Below are 23258 nucleotides of genomic sequence, written 5' to 3'. Positions count from 1 at the left end.
AGAGCTGCTCATGTGTCTCCAGAACTTAAAAAGAACCTTTAAAGAGATCTAATGTCATGGTAGCATGGTTTTATTTCTGCTGCTAGTTACTTAGCTTGTGTTAGTAAATTGGGATCTGCTCATAATCATTAATGGGTTTTGCCGCCGGTCATTGTCGTGGGATGATGTTAGATGTTATGGTCGCATTTATTTTGTTTCGTTTGGCTACAGGGAAAGAACACGAGTGATATGTTTGCAGGTGATCTGTTTGGGTAAGGAAGTAAGAGGAAGAGTGAGGGTCGATCCTCTTAACTATAGTATAAAATACTCTCTCTCTCTCTGTCTCTCTCTCTCAAATTTTCCATCCCAATAATTCGGGATAAAAGGCTTATACAAATTATATATATAATCTCGGTATCGTTCAGTCAGTTGCAGCTATGGCGAAGAACATATTGATGACAGGTGGTACTGGCTAGATTGAAGCCACACAGTGATTCAGCTATTGTTGGGTGGATACAAAACCGTCGTGACTTGTGATTGATAATCTCGATAACTCTTCCCAAATCACAATCAAGCGAGTCAAGAACGCACCGGCAATTATGGCTCAAACCTTTACTTTAATCAGGTTCGTCTCACCTCAAGATGTTTCTTGGGCATGAATGTCTATGTATAAATCATGTATATATACATTGGTAAATAAACTGATTATTAAGCTTTATCAATATATTCGATTGATTAGAAACACTTGACCATTATGTATCACTTGTATTGATCTGTATCACTGATCTTTTCTGTAAAATACTTGTGTTTGAATTGTTTAATCATCGGTTTCTAGATGGTGTTAATCAATTCTAATGCACAATTGATCATGTAATGAATTATGTTGCCTGCAACATTTGTTTTCCTAATTGGTGGCCTTGATTTCTGTAATTCGGGTTTGACCTGAAGATAGACCTCCGGTATAAGACGGCACTTGGAAAGCCTTATGCTTTAACAAAGTAAGTGTTTGTAGGGCTTGTTTGGGGATGCTTTGTTTTGTTGCAAAACATAGAAATGACAACAAAAGCATGTTTTGGTGAAACTTTTTGTTTCGTTTTGGTCCAAAACAACCCACAACACATGGTAGAAAAATAAAATCTTAAAAAAGTTTCTTTCAAATGATTTTAATACGTGGAGGTGGAGAGAGCATTATTGCCCGTCACAGTGCCCTATCTGATATCCTTATTACTTGTGCAGAAGAACACCATTTCTCTCACAGAAAGAACATAACAATTTTGACCACTGAAGGCCTCACAGCTCCACCTCCGGCGACAGCAAGGGAACACAGCAGTGAGTATTACCTCCATGTTCTCTCTCTGCGGCTCTGCACCGAACCATTTGAAACAATAGTGAATATTATTCTTTTTCTCACATCCTCTCTCTCACAGGTCTGCCAAAATCTCATAGCTCCAGCTCTGCAAAGCTCAACCAACAGCTACACATCTGGCTTAGGTAAGTTCCATCTTGCTTCCGTTCTAATTCTCTCAAATCTGTGCAATTTGTGGTTGAGATGGGTGTTGATTTTGGTGTAGAATGTTTCTTTTATGTTAGATCTGGTGTTGATGGGTGTTAAATTTGGATTTGGTGTTGATGGGTGTTAAGTTCCAAGTTTGTTGGTGAGTCCAAGCCAAAAGAGTTGGTTTCTATAGCTAATGAACTCATTTGGGTAATAACAAAAGGTATCTAAGCAATGCTGAAGACTAATTTAAATTTGGATTTTGATGTTGCTATGTTGTTTATTGTTTTGAATTCTTGGATACAGATATTAGTTTGATGGATCATCGACCATCTATTATCAGCAGTCTTGTTAGCTTATGACGGTCAATTAAACAATACAAACGCATCTGCTGTTGGCACTAAGAGAAGATGCACAGAGTGACTCTGATCTACATTTCCCTTCACAAAAAAGTCATCAACCTAGTTAGTGGAAATTGATCTCTTCTTTGAAGATTGTTGGTTGTTTTTTGATTGGATTAAAAAAAAAAAAAAGAAAAAAAAGAAAGAAAGAAAGATTGAACGTTGATTCTTATTATTAGATTGATTATAGGTGTATTGGAGTCATTTACTAAATGATGGTATGACTTGAAGGTGATAGGGGGTTCCATTTTCCAATACCCACCAAAAGTCTCAGCTAGTGTCAACCAAGCAGATGGTGAAAAGGACATCATAACTTTAACCTACAGTGATATTCCAAGAAGCTGATTAATTCCAAGAGCCATTTAAGGAGGAATGAAGGGAGGCCAAAGATATATGTCCAGAAGGCTACTGAAGATTGTTTGTTGATGGTCATTGTCATTAGTATATGTTTTCATGAATGCTATTATTGCTTACCCACCTTATCAGTTTGTTGTATTTATTTGTTTTCTTCTTTCTAATGATAGTGGATATGTATGTGTATGAACATATCTTGCAACTCTATCTTTTGATGGGGGCTTGGGATGCTTCCTGTGTCTTTCAGAAGGCTGAAAGCCATGATGAACGAATTGTTTTTGTTAGATTTGATGCATCTGTGTTGCATTTGGGCCATCAAGAAGTATGAAAAGGTGACAGTGATTTGATTTGTTTGAATGGTTGTGGTTGCTTTTTGATGGATGGGCAGCTTCTCTTGTTGCATTGCGTTTGGGGCCAGGGAACACACACAAAAAGGACATTTGGGGAATCAAAGTGTAGGTCCTTTATGGATTATGGTGCTTGATTGAAGTTCCTTTAATCATGCTAATATGTTGGATTAGAGAGTTTACCAAAGTGAATTGCAGGGGGAGGCACATGAAGCAAGCAAAGTCGTGTAATTGAGTTGAATAATTGAACTTATGTAGTTTCAATAAAATTCAACCAAGAATGACTTATGATTGAACTTGAATAATTAAGTTCTATGCTTTGAGATTGCACTAACATCCTTCTAATAACAACCAAGTTCATTTATTCATATAGTTCTTGAAAGAACTCTGCTCATTTATTAGAGAGAATTGATTTGGATCGTCTATAGTCTTATAGTTTACAAGAAATTTTTGCTCAACTTGGTTATATTGCAATTTCTAGACGAACTTCACTTATTCACCATTAAGATGAATTTCAGGCCACCAAACATCAAAAAGCTATTGCTTCCATAAATACATGAATGCTGGTATGGGTACCTCTCTACTTCATTGATGAATCAATGTGGGCCCAAGTCTTCATGCTCTTGAAAGGATTGGGGGTCATTGATTCATGGCAAATTTGGTGACAGAGGCTCCATCTCCACATGCCTTTTGGAAGCTCAAGATTTCATTGTTTTTTAGTTTACTAATCACTCCAAAGAGTATGTTCTTATTTTATTTTTTTCACAACGTAGGTATCCTCACACCTTATGGGTGAGACTAATTTACCTTAGAGCAATCCCAACGCAAGACAAATGTGTACAATATTTGATACCGGAATGAAAGCCTTTAACGTGCACATTACACACAAGTGGCCCCCACATCATACGTGGGGAATGGAGTAACTTCTAAAGCTGTGGGTCATTGTGTGTGATAATGATATAAATGAAAAAGCGATATTGTATGATGATATGTAAAATAATTATTGTATGTGTATTGTATTAATTAATTAATCTAAAGATAGTCATAATTTAATTAATTAAAAAAAGAGTCATTTTTTTTTTTCTAAATAAATAAAAAGAGTAATTTAATTTGTATAAGAATTTAATTAATTATTTAAAAATTTTTTTTTTGTACTTTTTGACTTATTAATTTAATTTATTTATTTATTACATAATAATTTAATTAATTTGCATAATAATATAAAAAATAACATTTTATTCGATTAATAAATTTAAACATCTTCATCACGTAATGATTTAGTTAATTTGCATAATAATATAAAAATTACATTTTATTCAATTATACCAAAATTAAACATATTCATCACCAAATTGATTCCACAAATATTTCATCAGATGTCTCCTGAAATCAGCATTATCCGCTCAATTGTGAATTTTTCTAAAGCGACCGGAAATGCGTGCCGCCAACTTTGTTTGGGTTTTGAATTTCGTTTCAAGGATTTGCTGAGCAATATAAGTTGATGATCAACTTAGCACTCAAATCTCGTACTTTAAAAATGAAATCGAAATTCGATTTAGGCATGGAGCAAGAACAGACACGGCGATTGGAGTTTGAACTGCAAAAAGAAATGAAAGGAGATTGAGGTACAAAAAGAAATTAAGAAGATGGAGATTGAGCGGGAGCAAGTTCTTTGAGAAAGACAATGATGGAAAAAAATTTAAAAGATGCTGCAACATCGGCGATGAAAGTATGAATCGATGATCAACAAAATAAAATTATGGCACGATACGCAAAAAGGGGTAATTAATTGTAATGTTTACTATTTTTATTTTATTTTATTTTATTTTTTTTCATGTGTGGAAGTATTAATGTATTTTTTTTCCCTGAGTTGTATTATTTTATTTTATTTGTAGGAAGTTATGCGCTTTTTCTTTTGTATATGTAATATTATTATTTTTTAATATATATATATATATATATATATTTTCAATCTTTAATCTAAACATATAATCGGAACAAACAACTATAACTGTTTGTTAGCATTATAGTTGTTGAGAATAAAACCGTAGGGAGGAAAAAAAAAAAAAAAAGCTAAAAAAATAATATAATAATAAAGTGTAGAATGAAAAAATAAATGCACAACAAGAATTTGAAGTATCCAAAATAAGTGTAGCAATTGGTGATGTGGTTATAGACTTTAGTTATAATACATGTAATACCCCACACGGCCACAAATCAAGTACACCATGCAAGTTCAAAACTTAGCTTGACTATAACTAACCCGTGTAGATAAGCCGCATAAATAGATTACTCAGATGCTCGAATTTGAAACTGATGATCATAATGTTAGTTTGACCACACAGTTTCTTGCATCCCTCTCCAAAGAGTTAAGTCCTCGAGAATGTCTGGTCTAATTATATATATTGGGTTAAATGTAAAAAAAAAAACTCCTGATATATAGAGTTTGTGTAGAATTAGTCCTTACTTTTTGAAAATGTGCATATTAATTCATAAAATTCAAAAAAGGTGCAAATAAGTCCTTCTAACCACTTTTGACAAAAACTAAATATGAAAACCCTATTTTGTCCTTTTGATTTCCATTTTGCCCCTCACCTATATGTTCATATACCCCCCTATACCCCATTTATATGTATGTGTATATATATAAAATGTGTGTGTGCATATATACATATACCCTATTAAAAGCTTTGGATCATCATATTCAAGCTCAGAGAAAGTTGCCCACAGTGGCAGAAGAATTAGAAACTCAGAATCTCCTATCTCTCCCCATCATTCTAAATTCGAAACCCAACCTCACGCACCACGCTATTCGAGTCTTCCTATGGCTTGGCGAAGAAACCCTTCACAACGTATCTCATCAAATTGCACCACACCAAATTCCTGCTATTCATGATTTGCGTCGTGCAATTCCTGATTAAAGGAGTAAACTATGTTCAACCTGAATATGAAAGCGCATCTCACTCTCGTTCCTTCAGAGCCGGTATCAACACTAAGATTTGAAGTTAGATTGGAACATGGTTAGGTAGAACCTGGTGAACCTTTTCATGATGAAATTCAATTGTATTCCATTTTAAAATCATCTCGTTTGATTTAGGACTTCTTTTGAAGGAGTTTGGTGAATCATGCAAAGATTAAGGATCACATACGGTTACATATGTTGATGCAAAAATCTGCACGGTCTGGAGCCGAGGGTTTTTCCTGCAAGACAAGAGAGAAGTGACGACCGGTGTGGTGCCGGCCGGAAGCACTCCGACGGTCAAGTTAGTACCTCACGATTGAATATTTGATAAAGGATTAAATATGAAATTTTTGGCGTCCCTTTCAAGTTAATTATTTACTTTCTTATAGGAGATGGTAACTGTCGTTACATATGGTAACCAGAGATTTTTTATGATTCCACCGTGATTTTGGGAAAAATAAATCCTTTACCCTTATCTCAGAAGGATAAATCTCTTACCCTTATCTCATTTGATTCCACCGAGATTTTTGGGGGATAAATCCCTGACCCTTATCTCATTTGAATTTGAGTTTGCTCATTATCCACATTCATACTGCCTATTATTTTTATCCTTATCAGTTGCCCCCCATTCTCGTGTTTGCTTGTCAAACATCGAGAATGTCAAAGTGCTTTTTAACTTACCTCTCTTTGGCAGAAATTAATCTCTTTTTAGGTGAACCCTTGTTGGGCGACCTCTTTTTGGTTGACCTTTCTTATTCCTTTAATAAGGAAGCAGATTTGCCCAAACCTCATGAGCTGAGGGAGTAGGCTTTCTTAAGCTTCATGTGGTTACCTTTTAAAAAGGGACGTATATTTTACGAGCTTCACTCAGCTCGCCCTTTAATATGGAGCACATTGATTTTGATCTCTTTTAATACGGAGAATGAAAATTACGAGCTCCACTTAGCCTGAACCTTTATAATACGGGGCACGTTGATTGCAACCCATTTTAATACGGGGAATGACAATTACGTATTTCATTTAGCTCGAGCCCTTATAGTACGGGGCGCTTTGATTTTGTTCCATTTTAATACAGGGAATGTCAATTACGAGCTTCACTCAGCTCAGGCCATTATAATACGGAGAGTAGTAGTTTTGAGCTTTACTCAGTGCACGACTTTATTAGGGGTTGTTTGAAGATATTAGTTAAATGCCAGCAACTGTCACCAGAAGTTGGAGCTCTCTCTGAAATTCTAGTTTCTTCATTAATCAAATATTGCCCAATTCTACCTGTCCTCTTCATTATTAGGCAGAGTAGAAGACAAATGGTGGAAGTGGCTGCAGCGATGATATAGACCCAAGAAGCCTTGAATGCTCAACTACCAATGTCTTTAGTAGCTTGGGATTTCAAACAGTCATAAGGAGGGGCCAAACAACTCTCTCTTTTAGTTTTTAGACTCCCATCTTCTGACATGTCAAGAATAGTTTCAGAAAAATTTGAAGAACCTTTTTGGAATATGGAGTCGAATCATCCAAATCTGCTCTTAAACGATTCGTACTTATTGTAGTATTGGTTGACAAAATCTTTGGCAGAAATAACTTTAAGAAATACTGTTGAAATTTTGCCATTCTCAAATGCCCTCAAGTACTCGCTCTGGTTTCTAATGTGCATGATGTTCTCTTGTTTAAATTTATACACGTGCTCCAAGTAATTTCAAACAAATGTATGACCATTGTATGCGCATGCCACTATCGCATTGGCTAGAGTCTTGAGATGGTGAGCATGGTAAGGTTGGTCTTGTAGCTATGTGTTAAGGTCTACACCACAAAAAGCCACACCACTGTTGGAAATAGTGGCCTAGTTATACACACAACACTATACTATTTGGAAGAGAATAGAAATGGAGGAAAATACTTTTTATTTCACTTGATAGAAAATGAGTACAATGCATGGGTTTATATAGGCTTCACATATGTATGTGTAACCATTACATTTAAATGTCCATAACTCTCCTATCTCCCACTAACATAATCTTCAGTATGCATAACTCCCACTAACATAGTATTTGTTAGGCTTAACTCTCATGACTCTTTATTTTACATAACCTTAACTCCCACTAAGACAATTTACTACCCACTAACATACTAAATTAACACAGGCATTATGGATACAAAAATACTTGAAAATACTAAATACTAAAATCAAATTTATTTTCAACACCCCCCTTTAAACTTGATTTTGTAACTTAAAAAACCTTCTTATTAATCTTGGGGGCTTGATCAAAAGTTCGATAGTTGATCTTCAATTCCACCTCCTTCAATAGCTTCAATCTTCTTGGCCATTTCCATTGATGTGTAGGGCTTGTGAAACTTCTTCAAATGCTTGTTTGATGTCTTCATATAATCATATATCATCCTCTTTATACAAGCACACCATCGATCTTTTTTCTTCTTAAATTTTTTATGGATCTTCAACTTCACATATACTTCTTCTTTAGAGTCAAAAAATAATTCCATATTCACCCAACCTGTATCAATTACAAAATTCTCCAAACTATTTTTAAAAAAATAATATGAGAATTTCTTATCATCCTGGGCTTCAATGCCATACTTCTTTGGAACAACTTTCTTTAAGAGAAGTTCATCATTCTCCACAAAATAAGCATTATTTGATGAATATGAAGAAATAATAATTTCATCAAATAAGTCAAATATAACTTCTTTCAAGGTGGAATTTGTAACCATACCTGAAGATGTTAATTCACCAACTTGAACTTTTGCCTCTTCTTTAGCACTTCCTTCTTCTAAATCTTCTATTTTCACTTCATCCTCCTTCACTTTTTCAATCTCTTCTTTAACACATTTTCTTACCTCTTCCTTATTCACCATTTCAAATTCTCCTTCAACTTTTGAATCTCCAAAATCTTCAACTTCTTTTGCATGATACACTTCTTCATTTTCCATAACTTTGCCTTCAAGACTTTCATAATCATCTTTCGTAAACTCATCATTCTCAAAGCATTGTACCCAATACTCCATGGGTAGTGATTCACCTCTATGATTGGAAACGATGGTTTCGAGCATCTTCCAAATACAACTTGGAGTTTTGGACTCTCCAAAATACTCCCAAATTTCTTGATGTATTGCCTTTTGCAACACTACCAATGCCTTATCTTCTTTCTTTTCATGAAGCTTGTTGGACATGCCATTCTTTGGCTCTTCTCCAACAACATCCCACAAATCGCATGCTTTGAGGTATGAAGTCATGATGATTCTCAATCTCTTGTAATTAGAGAACATCATCTTTTCACTAAGAAAATACATTTTCTCCCCTTCATCATCATCAAGGAGAAACATGTTTTTCTCAAATGTTGAACCTTCTAGGATCAACTTCGTCTGGCCTTCAGGATCGTCTAGGCTCTGAACATGAAATCTGGCTTTGAACATGAAATCTGGCTCTGATACCACTTTGTTGGAAATAGTGGCCTAGTTACACACACAACACTACACTATTTGGAAGAGAATAGAAATGGAGGAAAATACTTTTTATTTCACTTGATAGAAAATGAGTACAATGCATGGGTTTATTTAAGCTTCATATATGTATGTGTAACCATTACATTTAAATGTCCATAACTCTCCTATCTCCCACTAACATAATCTTCAATATGCATAACTCCCACTAACATAGTATTTGTTAGGCTTAACTCTCATGACTCTTTATTTTACATAACCTTAACTCCCACTAAGACAATTTACTACCCACTAACATGCTAAATTAACACATGCATCATGGATACAAAAATACTTGAAAATACTAAATACTAAAATCAAGTTTATTTTCAACAACCACAACAACAGATTGAGTATAGTTCCTTTGAATCTTCTCCCAGTGAAGAAGAGTGGAAAAAGTGAACCAAAGCACATTGCCAAGTTGTTCCTTCCATAGGCTGCTAGATTCTGGAATGTTGCTCCAAGAACCAATAAAACTTCAGGAATGACTCTTCTTTTGATCACTTTTAATTTTGTCCTTAACAAAAATAACAATAATGCTTGGGAGGCGCGATCCCTGCCACGATCAAAACAGTGCACACATATATTTGAAGGAAAATGCCAAGTGTGTTGAAGCAAAATTAATGATAAAGACAGGAATGATGTAGCTCGATACATGGCCGCATCAAAATGTAGCTCACTGTTCTCACTTCTAATTCTCATTCTCTAAGAATAAAAGATAATGGTGAAATAATTGGAAGTTATATATCTTTGGTCACTGGTGCAATTAGGTTCCGGCACCTTCTCATGGTGATTTTTTTGCTCAAAGGAGGAAGAGTGATATTGATATAATTGGACATTTTTACAGTAAATTTCTCCAACCAAAAATAAAAAATATACTGCCATTATAAATAGAGATCAATTTGATAAATTAATTCAAATTGGGCATATATATTTGGAAGTTGATATGCCTGAATGGAGTGAAAAAATACTAATAAGTATATAGAGAGAGTACGTGTTTGGTTTTTATGCCAACTAGGCTTTTATGGGTTTCAGACTTCACATGGTTTCAGACTTCTACTTGACTTTTGTATACATATAATTTGGTTTGAGAGAAGTTTGAATTCCAATAAGATACTTTTTGACCTGTGATACATATCACAAAATATTTTGATAATGTGTAGTGCTGGTAGATAACCTTTTCTTGTAATGAAAAAGGTATCAAGTTGGCCTTTCATGAAATTCTAAATCAAAGGTCAACTAGGGGAAGAGATAAAGCCAAAGCAAAAAGATTAAATTCTAACAAAACCTCTCCCTTTAATTCTACACTAGATGTTTGCTGATCTACAGGGCAAAACACAAAATCCTAACAAAAATCAACGGCTACAGCAACACGAAATCCTCCTTTTTTTTTTTTTCGTCTTAGAGCATCTTCTTTTTCCGTTCGTAGCATTGTTCGGACTTTTGATCATTGCTTATAAAGATGATGAGAAATCATCTTTTTAGTAGACTACTAAAATCCTTTAAAGATGGCTAATATTAGCTAATGGAATAGCTATATGTAATTATATAAAAATAAGCAAATTAAAAGCATTGATTATGATGTGGCTAGTTAGTGTAAACACAAAGGTAAAAGCACTGATCTGTATAGATATAGATATATCTTACTTAGTCTCATAAGTCTACCATTAACCAATATTACTACTTTCCCTTTCACATGTAAATTACACCAGAACCCACCACAATATTTATTCACAACCAAGCTAGGCCCAACGAGTTTGATCCTCGGCATACTATAGTGTACATTAAGTACCATCTTGGTCGAACAAATATAAAAGTGATTCTAGTCGGTGACTTACACATTCATGATGTGAAAGCCACAAATATATCATATCCTGTGCATATATTTCAAAGCTATCCTCATATGAAATAACGACAATCAGGATTTGCAAATACCATGGAAAGTTTACTTATCTTGGTTTTGCCCCCGACATTAAGATCGGATTGCATTCTGATTATGCTTTCTTGAGGAGATTAAAATACGTTTCCCACAGACGGCGTCAACTGTTGATGCAAAAATCTGCACGGCTGAGGGTGTTTCCTGCAAGACAAGAGAGAAGTGATGACCGGTGTGGTGCCGGCCGGGAACACTCCGACGGTCAAGTTAGTACCTCACGATTGAATATCTGATAAAAGGATTAAATATGGAATTTTTGGCGTCCCTTTCAAGTCGATTATTTACTTTCTTATAGGAGATGGTAACTGTCGTTACATATAGTAACCAGAGATTTTTTATGATTCCACCGTGATTTTGGGGAAAATAAATCCCTTACCCTTATCTCAAAAGGATAAATCTCTTACCCTTATCTCATTTGATTCCACCGAGATTTTAGGGAGGATAAATCCCTGACCCTTATCTCATTTGAATTTGAGTTTGCTCATTATCCACATTTATACTGCCTATTATTTTTATTCTTATCAACATATATAGTATATACACAAAGTGGTACAGTCTCACGCCATTAAAGTGGAGGAGAGAGGAACAGACTCTCTCTCTCTCTATATATAGAAAACACAGAGACCAAGAGACACAAAAACACTACTGTGAGTCATAAGTTCATAACTCATAAACACTGTATTATATAACTATAATACAGTATATAAATGCAATTTTTATATTCTTTCTAAGTATAATTCTTTGAAATATCTTAAGCTCTAATAGACTCATACCATGTGTTATCAGAAAAAAGTGACACGTGGGTCCCTTCCATTGGCAATTGACACAAATTGGTTTATGTTATTATGATCCCAAACAAACACAATTTGGACAAAATGGTCATTTTACATGGTTAGTATTTATAGTTAATAATTTATTTAACTGAAATAAGGGTATTATCGTCATTTTATACCACACAGGGACCTATTTGCAACAAATTGATAGTATAAGGGGGTTTTATACCGCATAGGGACCTTTTTGCACTATATGAATAGTAGAGGGGTTTTTTTTGGCACTTAACCTAATTATATTTGCAAGGCCTGTCATGGGCCTTTGGGCTGGTTTTTCGGCCGTCTTTGTCCTGACAGGCTTGGCCCAGACATGGAAAAATGTAAAGAACATACATGACACACATAGTGGGCCAGGCTGATTTACCCACCAAACCTTGGCATATCACACCAACTGTAGTTATTTACTTGGTTTTTTTTAATGGTATATATATATATGTGTGTGTGTGTGTGTGTGTGTGTGTGTGTGTGTATGTGTGTCTATATATATATATATGTATGTATGTATGTATGTATGTATAATCAACAATTATTAGATTATATTTATTTATACACTCATGGGGTTCAAAATGTTATACATAATACTAAAATATTCAACAGTTTTTAATTTTTTTTAGGGTGCATAAATATAGGAATCATCAATAGTTGATAATGTATACATGCCTGAAATTTGTGAGAATGCCAACTAAAAACTGAAAAAATATAATAACTGAACGAAAAACACCCCAAAAGGACATGACTTCTGATCAATGAACTTGGATATTTGAGTTCTATGTTTTGAGGTTGCCTTAACAATCTTCTAATAGCAACCAAGTTCATTATTCAAATGGTTCTTGAAAGAACTCTGCTCATTTATTAAAGAGAATTAATTTGGATCATTTATACTTTTTATAAGTTTACCAGAATTTTTTTGCTCATTTGTGCTTATATATTGCAACTCTTGAAGATCCTTCACTTATTCATCACTAAGATGAATATGAGGCCACCAAACCTCATTGTTATTGCAATTTTGAGCCACTCTTGAATGGGATTTATATGACATACATGCCAATTGGTAGTCAAGATCATAACGTTAAGAGCCTGACCCCACAATTCTTTTGCACCCTCTTTACATTTTAAGAATGTCTGGTCTTATGTCACATAATTCTTTTCAATAGGTGTCACTCTCATATTTCAAGTACACTCTTGCTCTTATTCCCACTATTTATGAGCTCATTTTGTCGTTTTCGCACTTTTGCTCTCAAACACATTCCGAGCGCACTTTTACTTTCATTTCCACTTGTGTGACTTAGATCCGGTCTAATTATATTTGGAAGGTCGGGCCTGGGCGATGGGCTGATTTTTAAGGCCTGCTTGAACCCAATTAGGAGAAATGTAATCGAACAATAAATTGACCCACATGGTGGGCCAGGCTGACAGATATATATACTACTAATAATTATACATATCTATTTATATATTTATGAATTATTAAAAAGATAAAAGATTTCTATAAAAAATTTTAATTAATTTTAATTTTGTGAGAGTTTTTTTTTTAATTTTAATTATACTCTTGTATTTTATTCAGATAATTTTTTTCTTTTAAAAAACAAATTTTAATTTCTATGCAATTTTTAATTAATTTTAAAAAGAATTCTTATTTTCTTTCTAAAGAGAGTTTTTAAAAAGTTTCCTTAAAACTCCAAACTCCAGTAAATATACTCTGTTTTGATTCTTAAAAAGACATTCTATTTGGTGTGAAAGCCGTGTTTTGATTCTTAAAAAGCTGTGTTTTGATTCTTATATTTTTAAGAGAACAGAGAGAATTGGAATTGGGTTAGGAGAGTTAGTTGTTGTCGTAAGTTCGTAACCATATACAACGTGTTAGGGTTTGGGGTGCAGTGAAACAGAACAATGAAGCTGAACAAGGCGGCAGAGACGGAGGTTGGAGCTTGATGACGTGTAATCTTCGTAAAATATCATTCACATAGGTTTTATTTTGTGATTGTGTTGTTGGTTTTGCGGTATTTGTAGTAACATTAATTATCTACAATAAGGAGGGCCATCGACATCTTCCTTAAAAGGAGGAAGATGGGACACTGTACCTCTTCTTTTAACCACCAGAAGAAGAAGAAGAAGGTGAGTTCTATTCCAAATCCCATTAGAAATAAAATTGTTTTAAACGTCTATCATATTTTTTAAGGTGAAGCAATTAAGACCATTGATTTAAAAAAGAAAAAAAAAATAGATAATTCGAAATCTTAGTTCTTATCATATCCAATGGTGATTGGCCTGCAACCATAAAATAACTCAAGTTAGACTAAGCAATGGCCACTATAACAAATAGGGAATATCATGATTCTAATTTCTAACATAAATTAGCTGTGTTCTTTTTTAAAAAAAAACATGTTTTGTTTTCATGAATAAAACTAGAACTATTGTCTGTCTGTTTTTTTTTTTTTTCCAATTGTGATGTATGTATGGTGGTCCTTAAAACTTTTAGTAGAGTAGTGGTTTCTATTAATTTTTGTTAATGATGGTTTCTTTTTCCAACTCAAGTTAGACTAAGCAATGGCCACTATGACAAATAGGGAATATCATGATTCTAATTTCTAACATAAATTAGCTGTTGTCAGCATATAATTAACCTCTCGAATGGGAATATTTTTTTTTAACATGGTAGTACTTTTTTTTTTTTTTATTTTAAAAAAAACATGTTTTGTTTTCATGAATAAAACTAGAACTATTGTCTGTCTGTTTTTTTTTTCCAATTGTGATGTATGTATGGTGGTCCTAAAAACTTTTAGTAGAGTAGTGGTTTCTATTAATTTTTGTTGCTGATGGTTTCTTTTTCTTGTGTTATATGAATATTTGGATAAGAGGAATAGCAATAGGAATAGGAATAGGAAGGATGGAATAAGTGTTGGGATTTATATGCCCTGGCATAGCAAATTCTTATTTGGATTATAGTGACATATGTTCCTAACGTTTTTGAAATATTTATGTTTTATACAATTGGTGAATTCAATGTATTATGTTTAGATTCATTATAGAATTGATAGTGTCCATTTGATTACAAAAGATATTTATATATATGTATGTGATGGCGAACAATGCATGGTATATAAATAGTAATCATAAATTGTTCATAGTTGGTAATTATGGATGGACTCATAATTAATTAAGACTTGAACTGGATCCGCGTTAGGTTGAGATATATTACGAGAGCCGTCGTATGCTCCCTATCACCGTCATGGCATTTGACTCTTAAGTATGAGAAAAGTATAGACTCTTGTATTAATTAATAATTACTTTGATTTGTTCGGCGGATTCTTCGGGATTCTTAGACCAACACTTTGGGTAGTTATGTAATTAATAGTTAGAGGGTTGTATTTTCAATATTTGCATCATTGTTACTTGTATTTATTTTGTATTGATTATGGTTGATCACAAAGTAAATTCGAAGGCTTTCGTGTGTTTTTAGACAAAATGATTTATTATATATTTATTTATTTAAATTATTATATTTGTCAAACAAATGTTTTATAGTGATCGAGTCAGAAATAATCAAAGGTATCAAAATAAATATATTAATTAAGTAGTTGGATTGATGGTTTTATTTATCCGATAACTAATTATGCATAGAGGGGTCAAAGTGCGATATTGACTTAGAGGTTATTTATTATTTAATTGGAGTTCAATTAATTTCTTTTAGTGGAGTAGAAATTAATTTATGAATTAATTGAATTGGGTCCATGGACCGGGCCAATTATTAATTCATTATAGCCAATAAAATAATAGGCCCAATGGATTCTCACTCATAGCCCAACTTAATATTGGAATCATATTAGATTTGAGACATGTGAATTAGAGATTGAGAATGATTTGTTGTTTCCTTTTCTTTATCTTTTTGTTGCCTATAAATATACATGGTCTATGTATATTTTGGGGTGTGATTTTTTGAAAAAGGAAAAAGGAATATATTTTCTCTCTCTAGAAAATTAGGGTTTATGTTCTCATCTAATGGAGGCTCCCACAAGCCTAGTTTTCCAAGGTCATTCATGGAGGCTTATGAGTGATTCCTAAAGGCAAAATAATTACCAAGAAGATGGAGATCCAAGGAGAAGGCATCTTGCTAAGGGATCTACAATAAGTGAGAACATTTACTTTAGAGGAAAGTTTTAAAGGTTTACTCAGACTTTTGATGTAAGTATTCAATCCATTAATTGAATGATACATCATATTTCTATTTTTGCATAAAACTTGTCTCTATGTAATGAATCAAGATCTATGAATTAAAATCCCTCGAAAAGTTTTTGAAACTAACACGTTTCCCAACAGTGGTATCAGAACATGGTTTGATTCATTACTAGAGATCATGATTTTCTGAAAATCGTAGATCATGGATCCAAAATTATATTCATATATATTTTTATTGATGTATGTTGATGTATGATTTTATATATTGATATATAATGATGTATGTATAATTGTGAATGGATGATGATGTGTGTTTGGGCCATGGATGAAGTTTATAGGCATATTGAATGTAATTTTATCTTTGGATGAATGTAAGTAAGGCTTTGATTTAGCCGTTTGAAAGTTCAATGATGTAATTTAATTTTTTCTATTGTATTTCAAATTGTAAATATTTTTAAAGCCATGTAATCTTCATCAAAGGATACTATGAAGCTTCAAGAAGGTCCGAAAGGGTTAAATTATGCTTCAGTAATTTTCTGGAATTTTTCTGGAATTTTTTGAGGTTTAATTTAATTTTCTGGGATTTTTTCATATTTTTCTGGAATTTTTTGGCGTTTTTCCGGTGGCCGGAGCATCGCTGGCGGCAAGAAGAAACGTCGGAGGAGGCTTTACGAAGTGGCTTGCTGGCGCGTGAGGACAAGGATTCCGGCGCGTGAGGAACACACACCGGACAAAGGAAGAGTCAACAGATTGCTGGTGCGTGAGAAGCACGCGCCAGCACAAGGCAACTTCTTCCACGCCCACGTGCAGGCGCGTGGAAGTGCTCCCACACGCGTGAAGGCGCGTGACAGACTCTCCAACCTTCTCCCAGTGCGTGGGAGCGCGTGATACGCACTGGTAACCTCCAAAAGCGCGTGCAGGTGCATCAGATGAGTTTTGAGGCGTCCAATTGTGTCCGGTGGCGCGTAGGATTAAGTTACAGCCTCTTGCAGGTGTATAAAAGCCTATGATAGACCCTCGCGCATTACTTAGAGCATATAAATGTTAAAAGCTGAATCCATTGGCCATTTAAATTGCTTCTGTCTGTTATTTATTTATTTATCTGATGCATGGAATAGATAATTGTTAATTAATTATTGTTCATGCATTGGATCCATGATATTTAATTAAATGACTTGATTTATATTAATTAAATTATGAAGATAAATTGGATTTGATTGCTAATTAATTTGAGGGTATTTATTGGGAAACGAAAAATTATTTTTTGTAAATTATTTTTAAAGTGTGCCTCAAATTAAATATTAGTGAATCGTTTAAAGTCCAAATATTTTCTAAATTTAATTAGATTAAAATCAAGACGTTTTGCATGCATTATATCATGTAAATGAATAAAATGAAAACCGTAATTATAAATGATTAAAAATTAAGTGGGAGCGGGGACTTTTATACATTGCCCCATAGCATTAGTTATTAAAACCATTGTAATTAGATCTTCAAAAATAAGGCCCCACGCATGATTTGAAGAGTCTTAATATTATAAGAATAGTTGTCTCATGAAAATTAAAATATTAAATATTCATTGTAATTAGATCTTTAAAAATAAGGCCCTACGCATGATTTAAAGAGTCTAGATTATAATGACAAGATATTTAATGTTTTAATTTTCATTAGAGCTTTAATAACGTTATACACTCAATCTAAAATCAATAGTGTTAGCTCCCCAACGGAGTGGTCTATACTAGGTGATTTTAGAAAGGCTAAACATAATCGAGAATCATTTCATATAGATAGACAAGGCATTGTCTTAAGAGATATGGAGATGATGGGATTTGCCCGCCAATAGCAATAATGAACTTCGCCAACCGAATAAGTTATTGGCGTATTGGTTATCCGATTCTTCATGCAGTGGTTAAGGGACCCACATACTATTTTAATGGAAGTGCTCGCCTAATAATAAATGAATCTCAACAATAGTAATAATGAACTCCTCCAACAAGATAAGTTATTGACATATTGATTGGTTGATTTATTATGCTACAAAGTTGAGGGACCCGCATTAATTAAAAGGGATTGTTCACCAATAATGATAATGATCTTTTGTTCGATTGAGATTTATTATATTATGTGGTTAACAAACTCATTTTAATTTTAAATATGCATGACAGTATTAATAATTCACATTGCATATTGTATGAATACATTTATATTCAGATTAATTATGTATAATCCAGTTTATTTGCTTGCTTACATATTCAATGTAACTGGACCTCATTTATAATGACTGGAAAATGAACTTAGATATTTTATTCACAACGTAAGGGTACAAAATGTATCCTATACTCCTATACCTAATTTATTTACTTTAAGATACTTAATGAGATGTTTTGGTAAGATTAGATAGAGTATATGCCTAAGTACTGTGTCAAATTTAAATATTATCAAGATAGCCTGAGGAACTCCAGTTTTGATATTGGATTTTGAAAAATGATTGTTTATTATTTAAAAATTGAACTGGAGGTCAATATGGCTAACTTAAATGGTAAGTTTCAAATTGACATGATTATTGTCTTGTTACCAAACTGGTTCGGTTTTTAGAGTGAACTAAATAAGGAATCAGTTTGAGTTTTACACTCGCTGATATTCTTATAGAATTGGTAACAGATGAAGGGATAATCAAAAGTATAGGCGTTCCTATTAATCTAACCTAGTCATACTATCTTCTTCTAGGCCCAAGTGGAAGGGCAAAGTAAAGAAGAAGGATGAGAATAGGACTAGACTAGCACAAAACATGGGTATTCAAAAAGGTTAAAGAGAATAAGGCAGTGTATGTTAAGGGCGAAGAAAACTGTTTCTTTTGTCGATAACTATGACACTCAAGGATGAACTGTCTAAGCAATGACGTGGCATAGGAAAATATATATTTAATCATTGAGCCATGTTATGTGGTTATATCTATTAATTCCTGATGGATAGATTCTGGAGCCACTAAACATGTTTGCAATTCGTTACAAGGATTTCAGGAATCCAGAAGCCTTGATGATATGGAATATATTTGTACTTGACCCGATGACAAGGTTGTAGTTAAGTCAGTGGGAGTATTACATCTGAAATTAAAGAGTATGAGGATATTAGTATTAGAGAACTATCTTTATGTACAGAAGTAAGACGTTATCTAATTCTTGTTTCACTTGTGGTTTATAAAAACTGGATTGTTATTTAGTAAAACTGGTTTTATAAAATTGAATAGATATGCGATTGCTTTTGGTGCATTGAAAGATGGTTAATGTACTATAATCACAAACTCTTAAGATTTGCAGGATGTAGAAACTAATGTTGCATATTCTAGATTGAATGTTAAAAGAAAAATTGTTATTCCTGACTCATTGTATTTTTAGTGTCTATTATTGGGTTGTAATCAATCAAAATGAGATTAAAAGATTGGTCAAAGAAGGTTTATTACCTAGTGAGGCAGAGGGGCCTAATCCAAACTTGTGAATCCTGTTTTGAAGGATAGATAACTCTAAGGGCTTAATCAGCCAGATGAAATAGGCATAAAGGACAATTGGAGTCGGTACACACAGACACGTGTAGTCTTATGAACATCCAAGCAAGTTTACTCACGTTTTGGATAAATTTATCTGATGCGACATGAGTCTTAAACTTTTGGTACATTCTGAAAGGGTCAAGACTGATGTGGAGCACAGATTAGGTAAACTTATCAAAACAATCCGATCTGATCGTGGATATGAGTATTTCTTGGGATAGTGCAAAGACTATATGGTCAATGAGGGTATGGTGTACCAGGTTTTCCACAATTGATGCTAAATGGATTTAGGTGTCAAAAAGGAATAACAGAATTCCGTTTAACATGGTTAGATCTATATATTATCTCTTTCATTTTAGAGTTTAGCTTTGACGATATCAATGCACATTATGAATTGCATTCCATCTTAGTCTGTCTCAAGGATACCGTTGAGCTGTGTTTTTGACTAAATCTTCGTTTGAATCACATGCACATATGGGGTAGTCTTGCACATGTGCGCTTGATATGGACAAGTAAGTTGGAAACAGATCATATGCATGATAGATTTGATAGCTACTCTAAAATATCACTAGGACGGATTATTTTATGATCTCAATGATAAAAGTTGATTGTTTACACTCACTGTTTATCTATAGGAGAATCATATTATGAATCACATACCTAGTAGCATAGTGTTAGAGAATATGATAAAAGTACTAGATGTACCACATATGAACACACTTAGTATAGAGATTTAGAATAATAGATGAATTCCCTATTGATGCGTTAGCATCATCTTGTACATAGATTCCTGCATCGGTACATTGATGTAGTTGGAGGGTTATCATCCAATCCGACAGAATCATGTTTTTAGGTGAGACCGTTATGGACACCCCTGTTAAACATGAGTTGGATCCAATAAGCTACACGGAAGCGTGAACCGATATAGATACAGATCGTTTTGGCGAGTTACTATGAAATCAGAGTTGGAATCTATGTATTATAATAAATTCTGGGATCTTCTAGAACTTTCTAGTAGGGTGATTCCTATGGAAGGCAAGTTAATCTACAAAAAGATACCAGAAGATTTCTTAGTGAATAAATCATGAGTGTACAAGGGAATGTCATTATTTTTCTGATTCTATATATAAATTGATGACATCCTACTCATTTAGAATGATGTGGAAGTTTTGTCATCGATAAAAAGGTAGTTGTTCAATTACTTTTAAATGAAGGATTTTCAAGATGTAAGCTATATTCTTAGGATCAAGCTTTTGCAAGATCAGGTTAAAAGGAAAATAGGCTTATCTTAATAATCCTACATTGATAAAGTTTTGACCAGGTTTGGTATGCATAACTCAAAGTATGAGTTCTTACTTGATTGACATGGATTGCTCTCTCCAGTAGGTAGTTTTACAAGACTGACAGAAGAGATTGAGCAAATGAGACTGGAACTATATGCTTTGGCATATAGGAGTCTCATATATGCTATAGTATATACCAAACAGGACATCTGCTACATAGTAGGGATAGTCAGTAGATATAAGTCCAATCCTGGACTTGATAACTGGTCTATTGTGAAAAATATCGTTAAGTACCTAAGGAAAACCAATGATATCGTACTCATTTATGGATGTGATGATATGGTCCTAGTCAGGTATGCTAGTTCTTATTTTCAATCAGAAGTAGATACTATGAGGTTCATGACTTAGTGTATGTTCACTCAATGGAAGGGAAATCAGTTAGTAGATTATTAAGCAGATTTCAACTGCTGACTTAAACCTGCAGGTGGAGTACATTGCAGCCTTAAAGGCGGCAAAGGAAGCCTTTGGGTTTGATCTCACTGATTTAGAGGTTGTGGAGCATACTAGCCTGCCTATCGAGTTATATTGCGATAATAGTGCAGAAGTAGTCCAAACAAATGACCCAAGGTTCCATAGAGGAACAAGGTACACTGAGAGGAAAGTATCATGTCCTACATGATATTATCCGACAAGAAAATATGCTCATGGATAGATCATTGCATTTAAACACAACTTTGTTGATCCATTAACAAAGGTGTTATCGATCAATAATTTTGATCATCACCTTGATAACATTGGAGTTAGATGCAATTTGAATTAGCTATGAGGGCAAGTGGGAGCTGTTGGGATTCATATGCCCTGGCATAGCAAATTCCTATTTGGATTATAATGACATATGTTCCTAACGTTTCTGAAATATTTATGCTTTATACAATTGATAAATTCAATGTATTATGTTTCGATTCATTATAGAATTGATAGTGTCCATTTGATTACAAAAGATATTTATATATATGTATGTGATGGCGAACAATGCATGGTATATAAATAGTAATAATAAATTGTTCATAGTCGGTAATTATGGATAGACTCATAATTAATTAAGATTTGAACTGGATCCGCGTTAGGTTGAGATATATTGCGAGAGCCATCGTATGCAATTGCTCCCTATCACCGTCATGGCATTTGACTCTTAAGCATGAAAAAAGTATAGACTCTTGTATTAATTAATAATTACTTTGATTTGTTCGGCGGATTCTTCGGTTAGAGGGCTATATTTTCAATATTTGCATCATTGCTACTTGTATTTATTTTGTATTGATTATGGTTGATCACAAAGTAAATTCGAAGGCCTTCGTGTGTTTTTAGACAAAATGATTTATTATATATTTATTTATTTAAATTATTATATTTGTCAAACAAATGTTTTATAGTGATCGAGTCAGAAATAATCAAAGGTATCAAAATAAATATATTAATTAAGTAGTCGGATTGATGGCTTTATTTATCCGATAACTAATTATGCATAGAGGGGTCAAAGTGCGATATTGACTTAGAAGTTATTTATTATTTAATTGGAGTTCAATTAATTTCTTTTAGTGGAGTAGAAATTAATTTATGAATTAATTGAATTGGGTCCATGGACCGAGCCAATTATTAATTCATTATAGCCAATAAAATAATAGGCCCAATGGATTCTCACTCATAGCCCAACTTGATATTGGAATCATATTAGATTTGAGACATGTGAATTACAGATTGAGAATGATTTGTTATTTCCTTTTCTTTATCTTTTTGTTGCCTATAAATATACATGGTCTATGTATATTTTGGGGTGTGATTTTTTAAAAAAGGAAAAAGGAATATATTTTCTCTCTCTAGAAAAGTTTTTAAAAAACTAGCACGTTTCCCAACAATAAGTGGATTGCCAGACGACATCCTCATTACCATCCTCTCTCGTTTGACACTTAAGGAAACAGCATGTACTTGTATTCTCTCATGCCGATGGAGATATTTATGGAGATATAGAACTGCTTGTTTCAACTTGGATTCAAAATCATTACTAGGATTTCGTGCAGAAAGTGATATATATTTTGAAGAAAAGTATGTACGTTGTGTGAATGAAGTCTTGAAATTGCATCTTGGCTCCTGTATAGACAACATGAGGATTTCTTTTACTTTGAATGGGCAATACCCTAGTGATATCGATGATTGGATTAAGTTTGCAATGGAAAAAGGGTGTTCGGAGATTTCAATTGGAACTGTGGACTATCTGCTGTTTTAAATACGAATTCCCAGGCATGGAAAAGTTGAAATATATGTCACCGAGTATCGGTTCTGCTGGAGTTTGTTCCCTAACAGCCCTTCGTTTGGTTGGTAAAGGTGTTATTATCACGCAGGAGGTGCTTGAGAGTTTCCTATCCAGTTGTCCATTTCTTGAACAATTAGGCATTATGACT

The sequence above is a fragment of the Cornus florida genome, unplaced genomic scaffold (genome assembly GCF_030987335.1).
Source record: "Cornus florida cultivar Cherokee Brave unplaced genomic scaffold, ASM3098733v1 CherokeeBrave_3.0.0_Hap2_Chr01, whole genome shotgun sequence".
Lineage (NCBI taxonomy): Eukaryota > Viridiplantae > Streptophyta > Magnoliopsida > Cornales > Cornaceae > Cornus > Cornus florida.
This window is presented reverse-complemented; position numbering follows the sequence as displayed.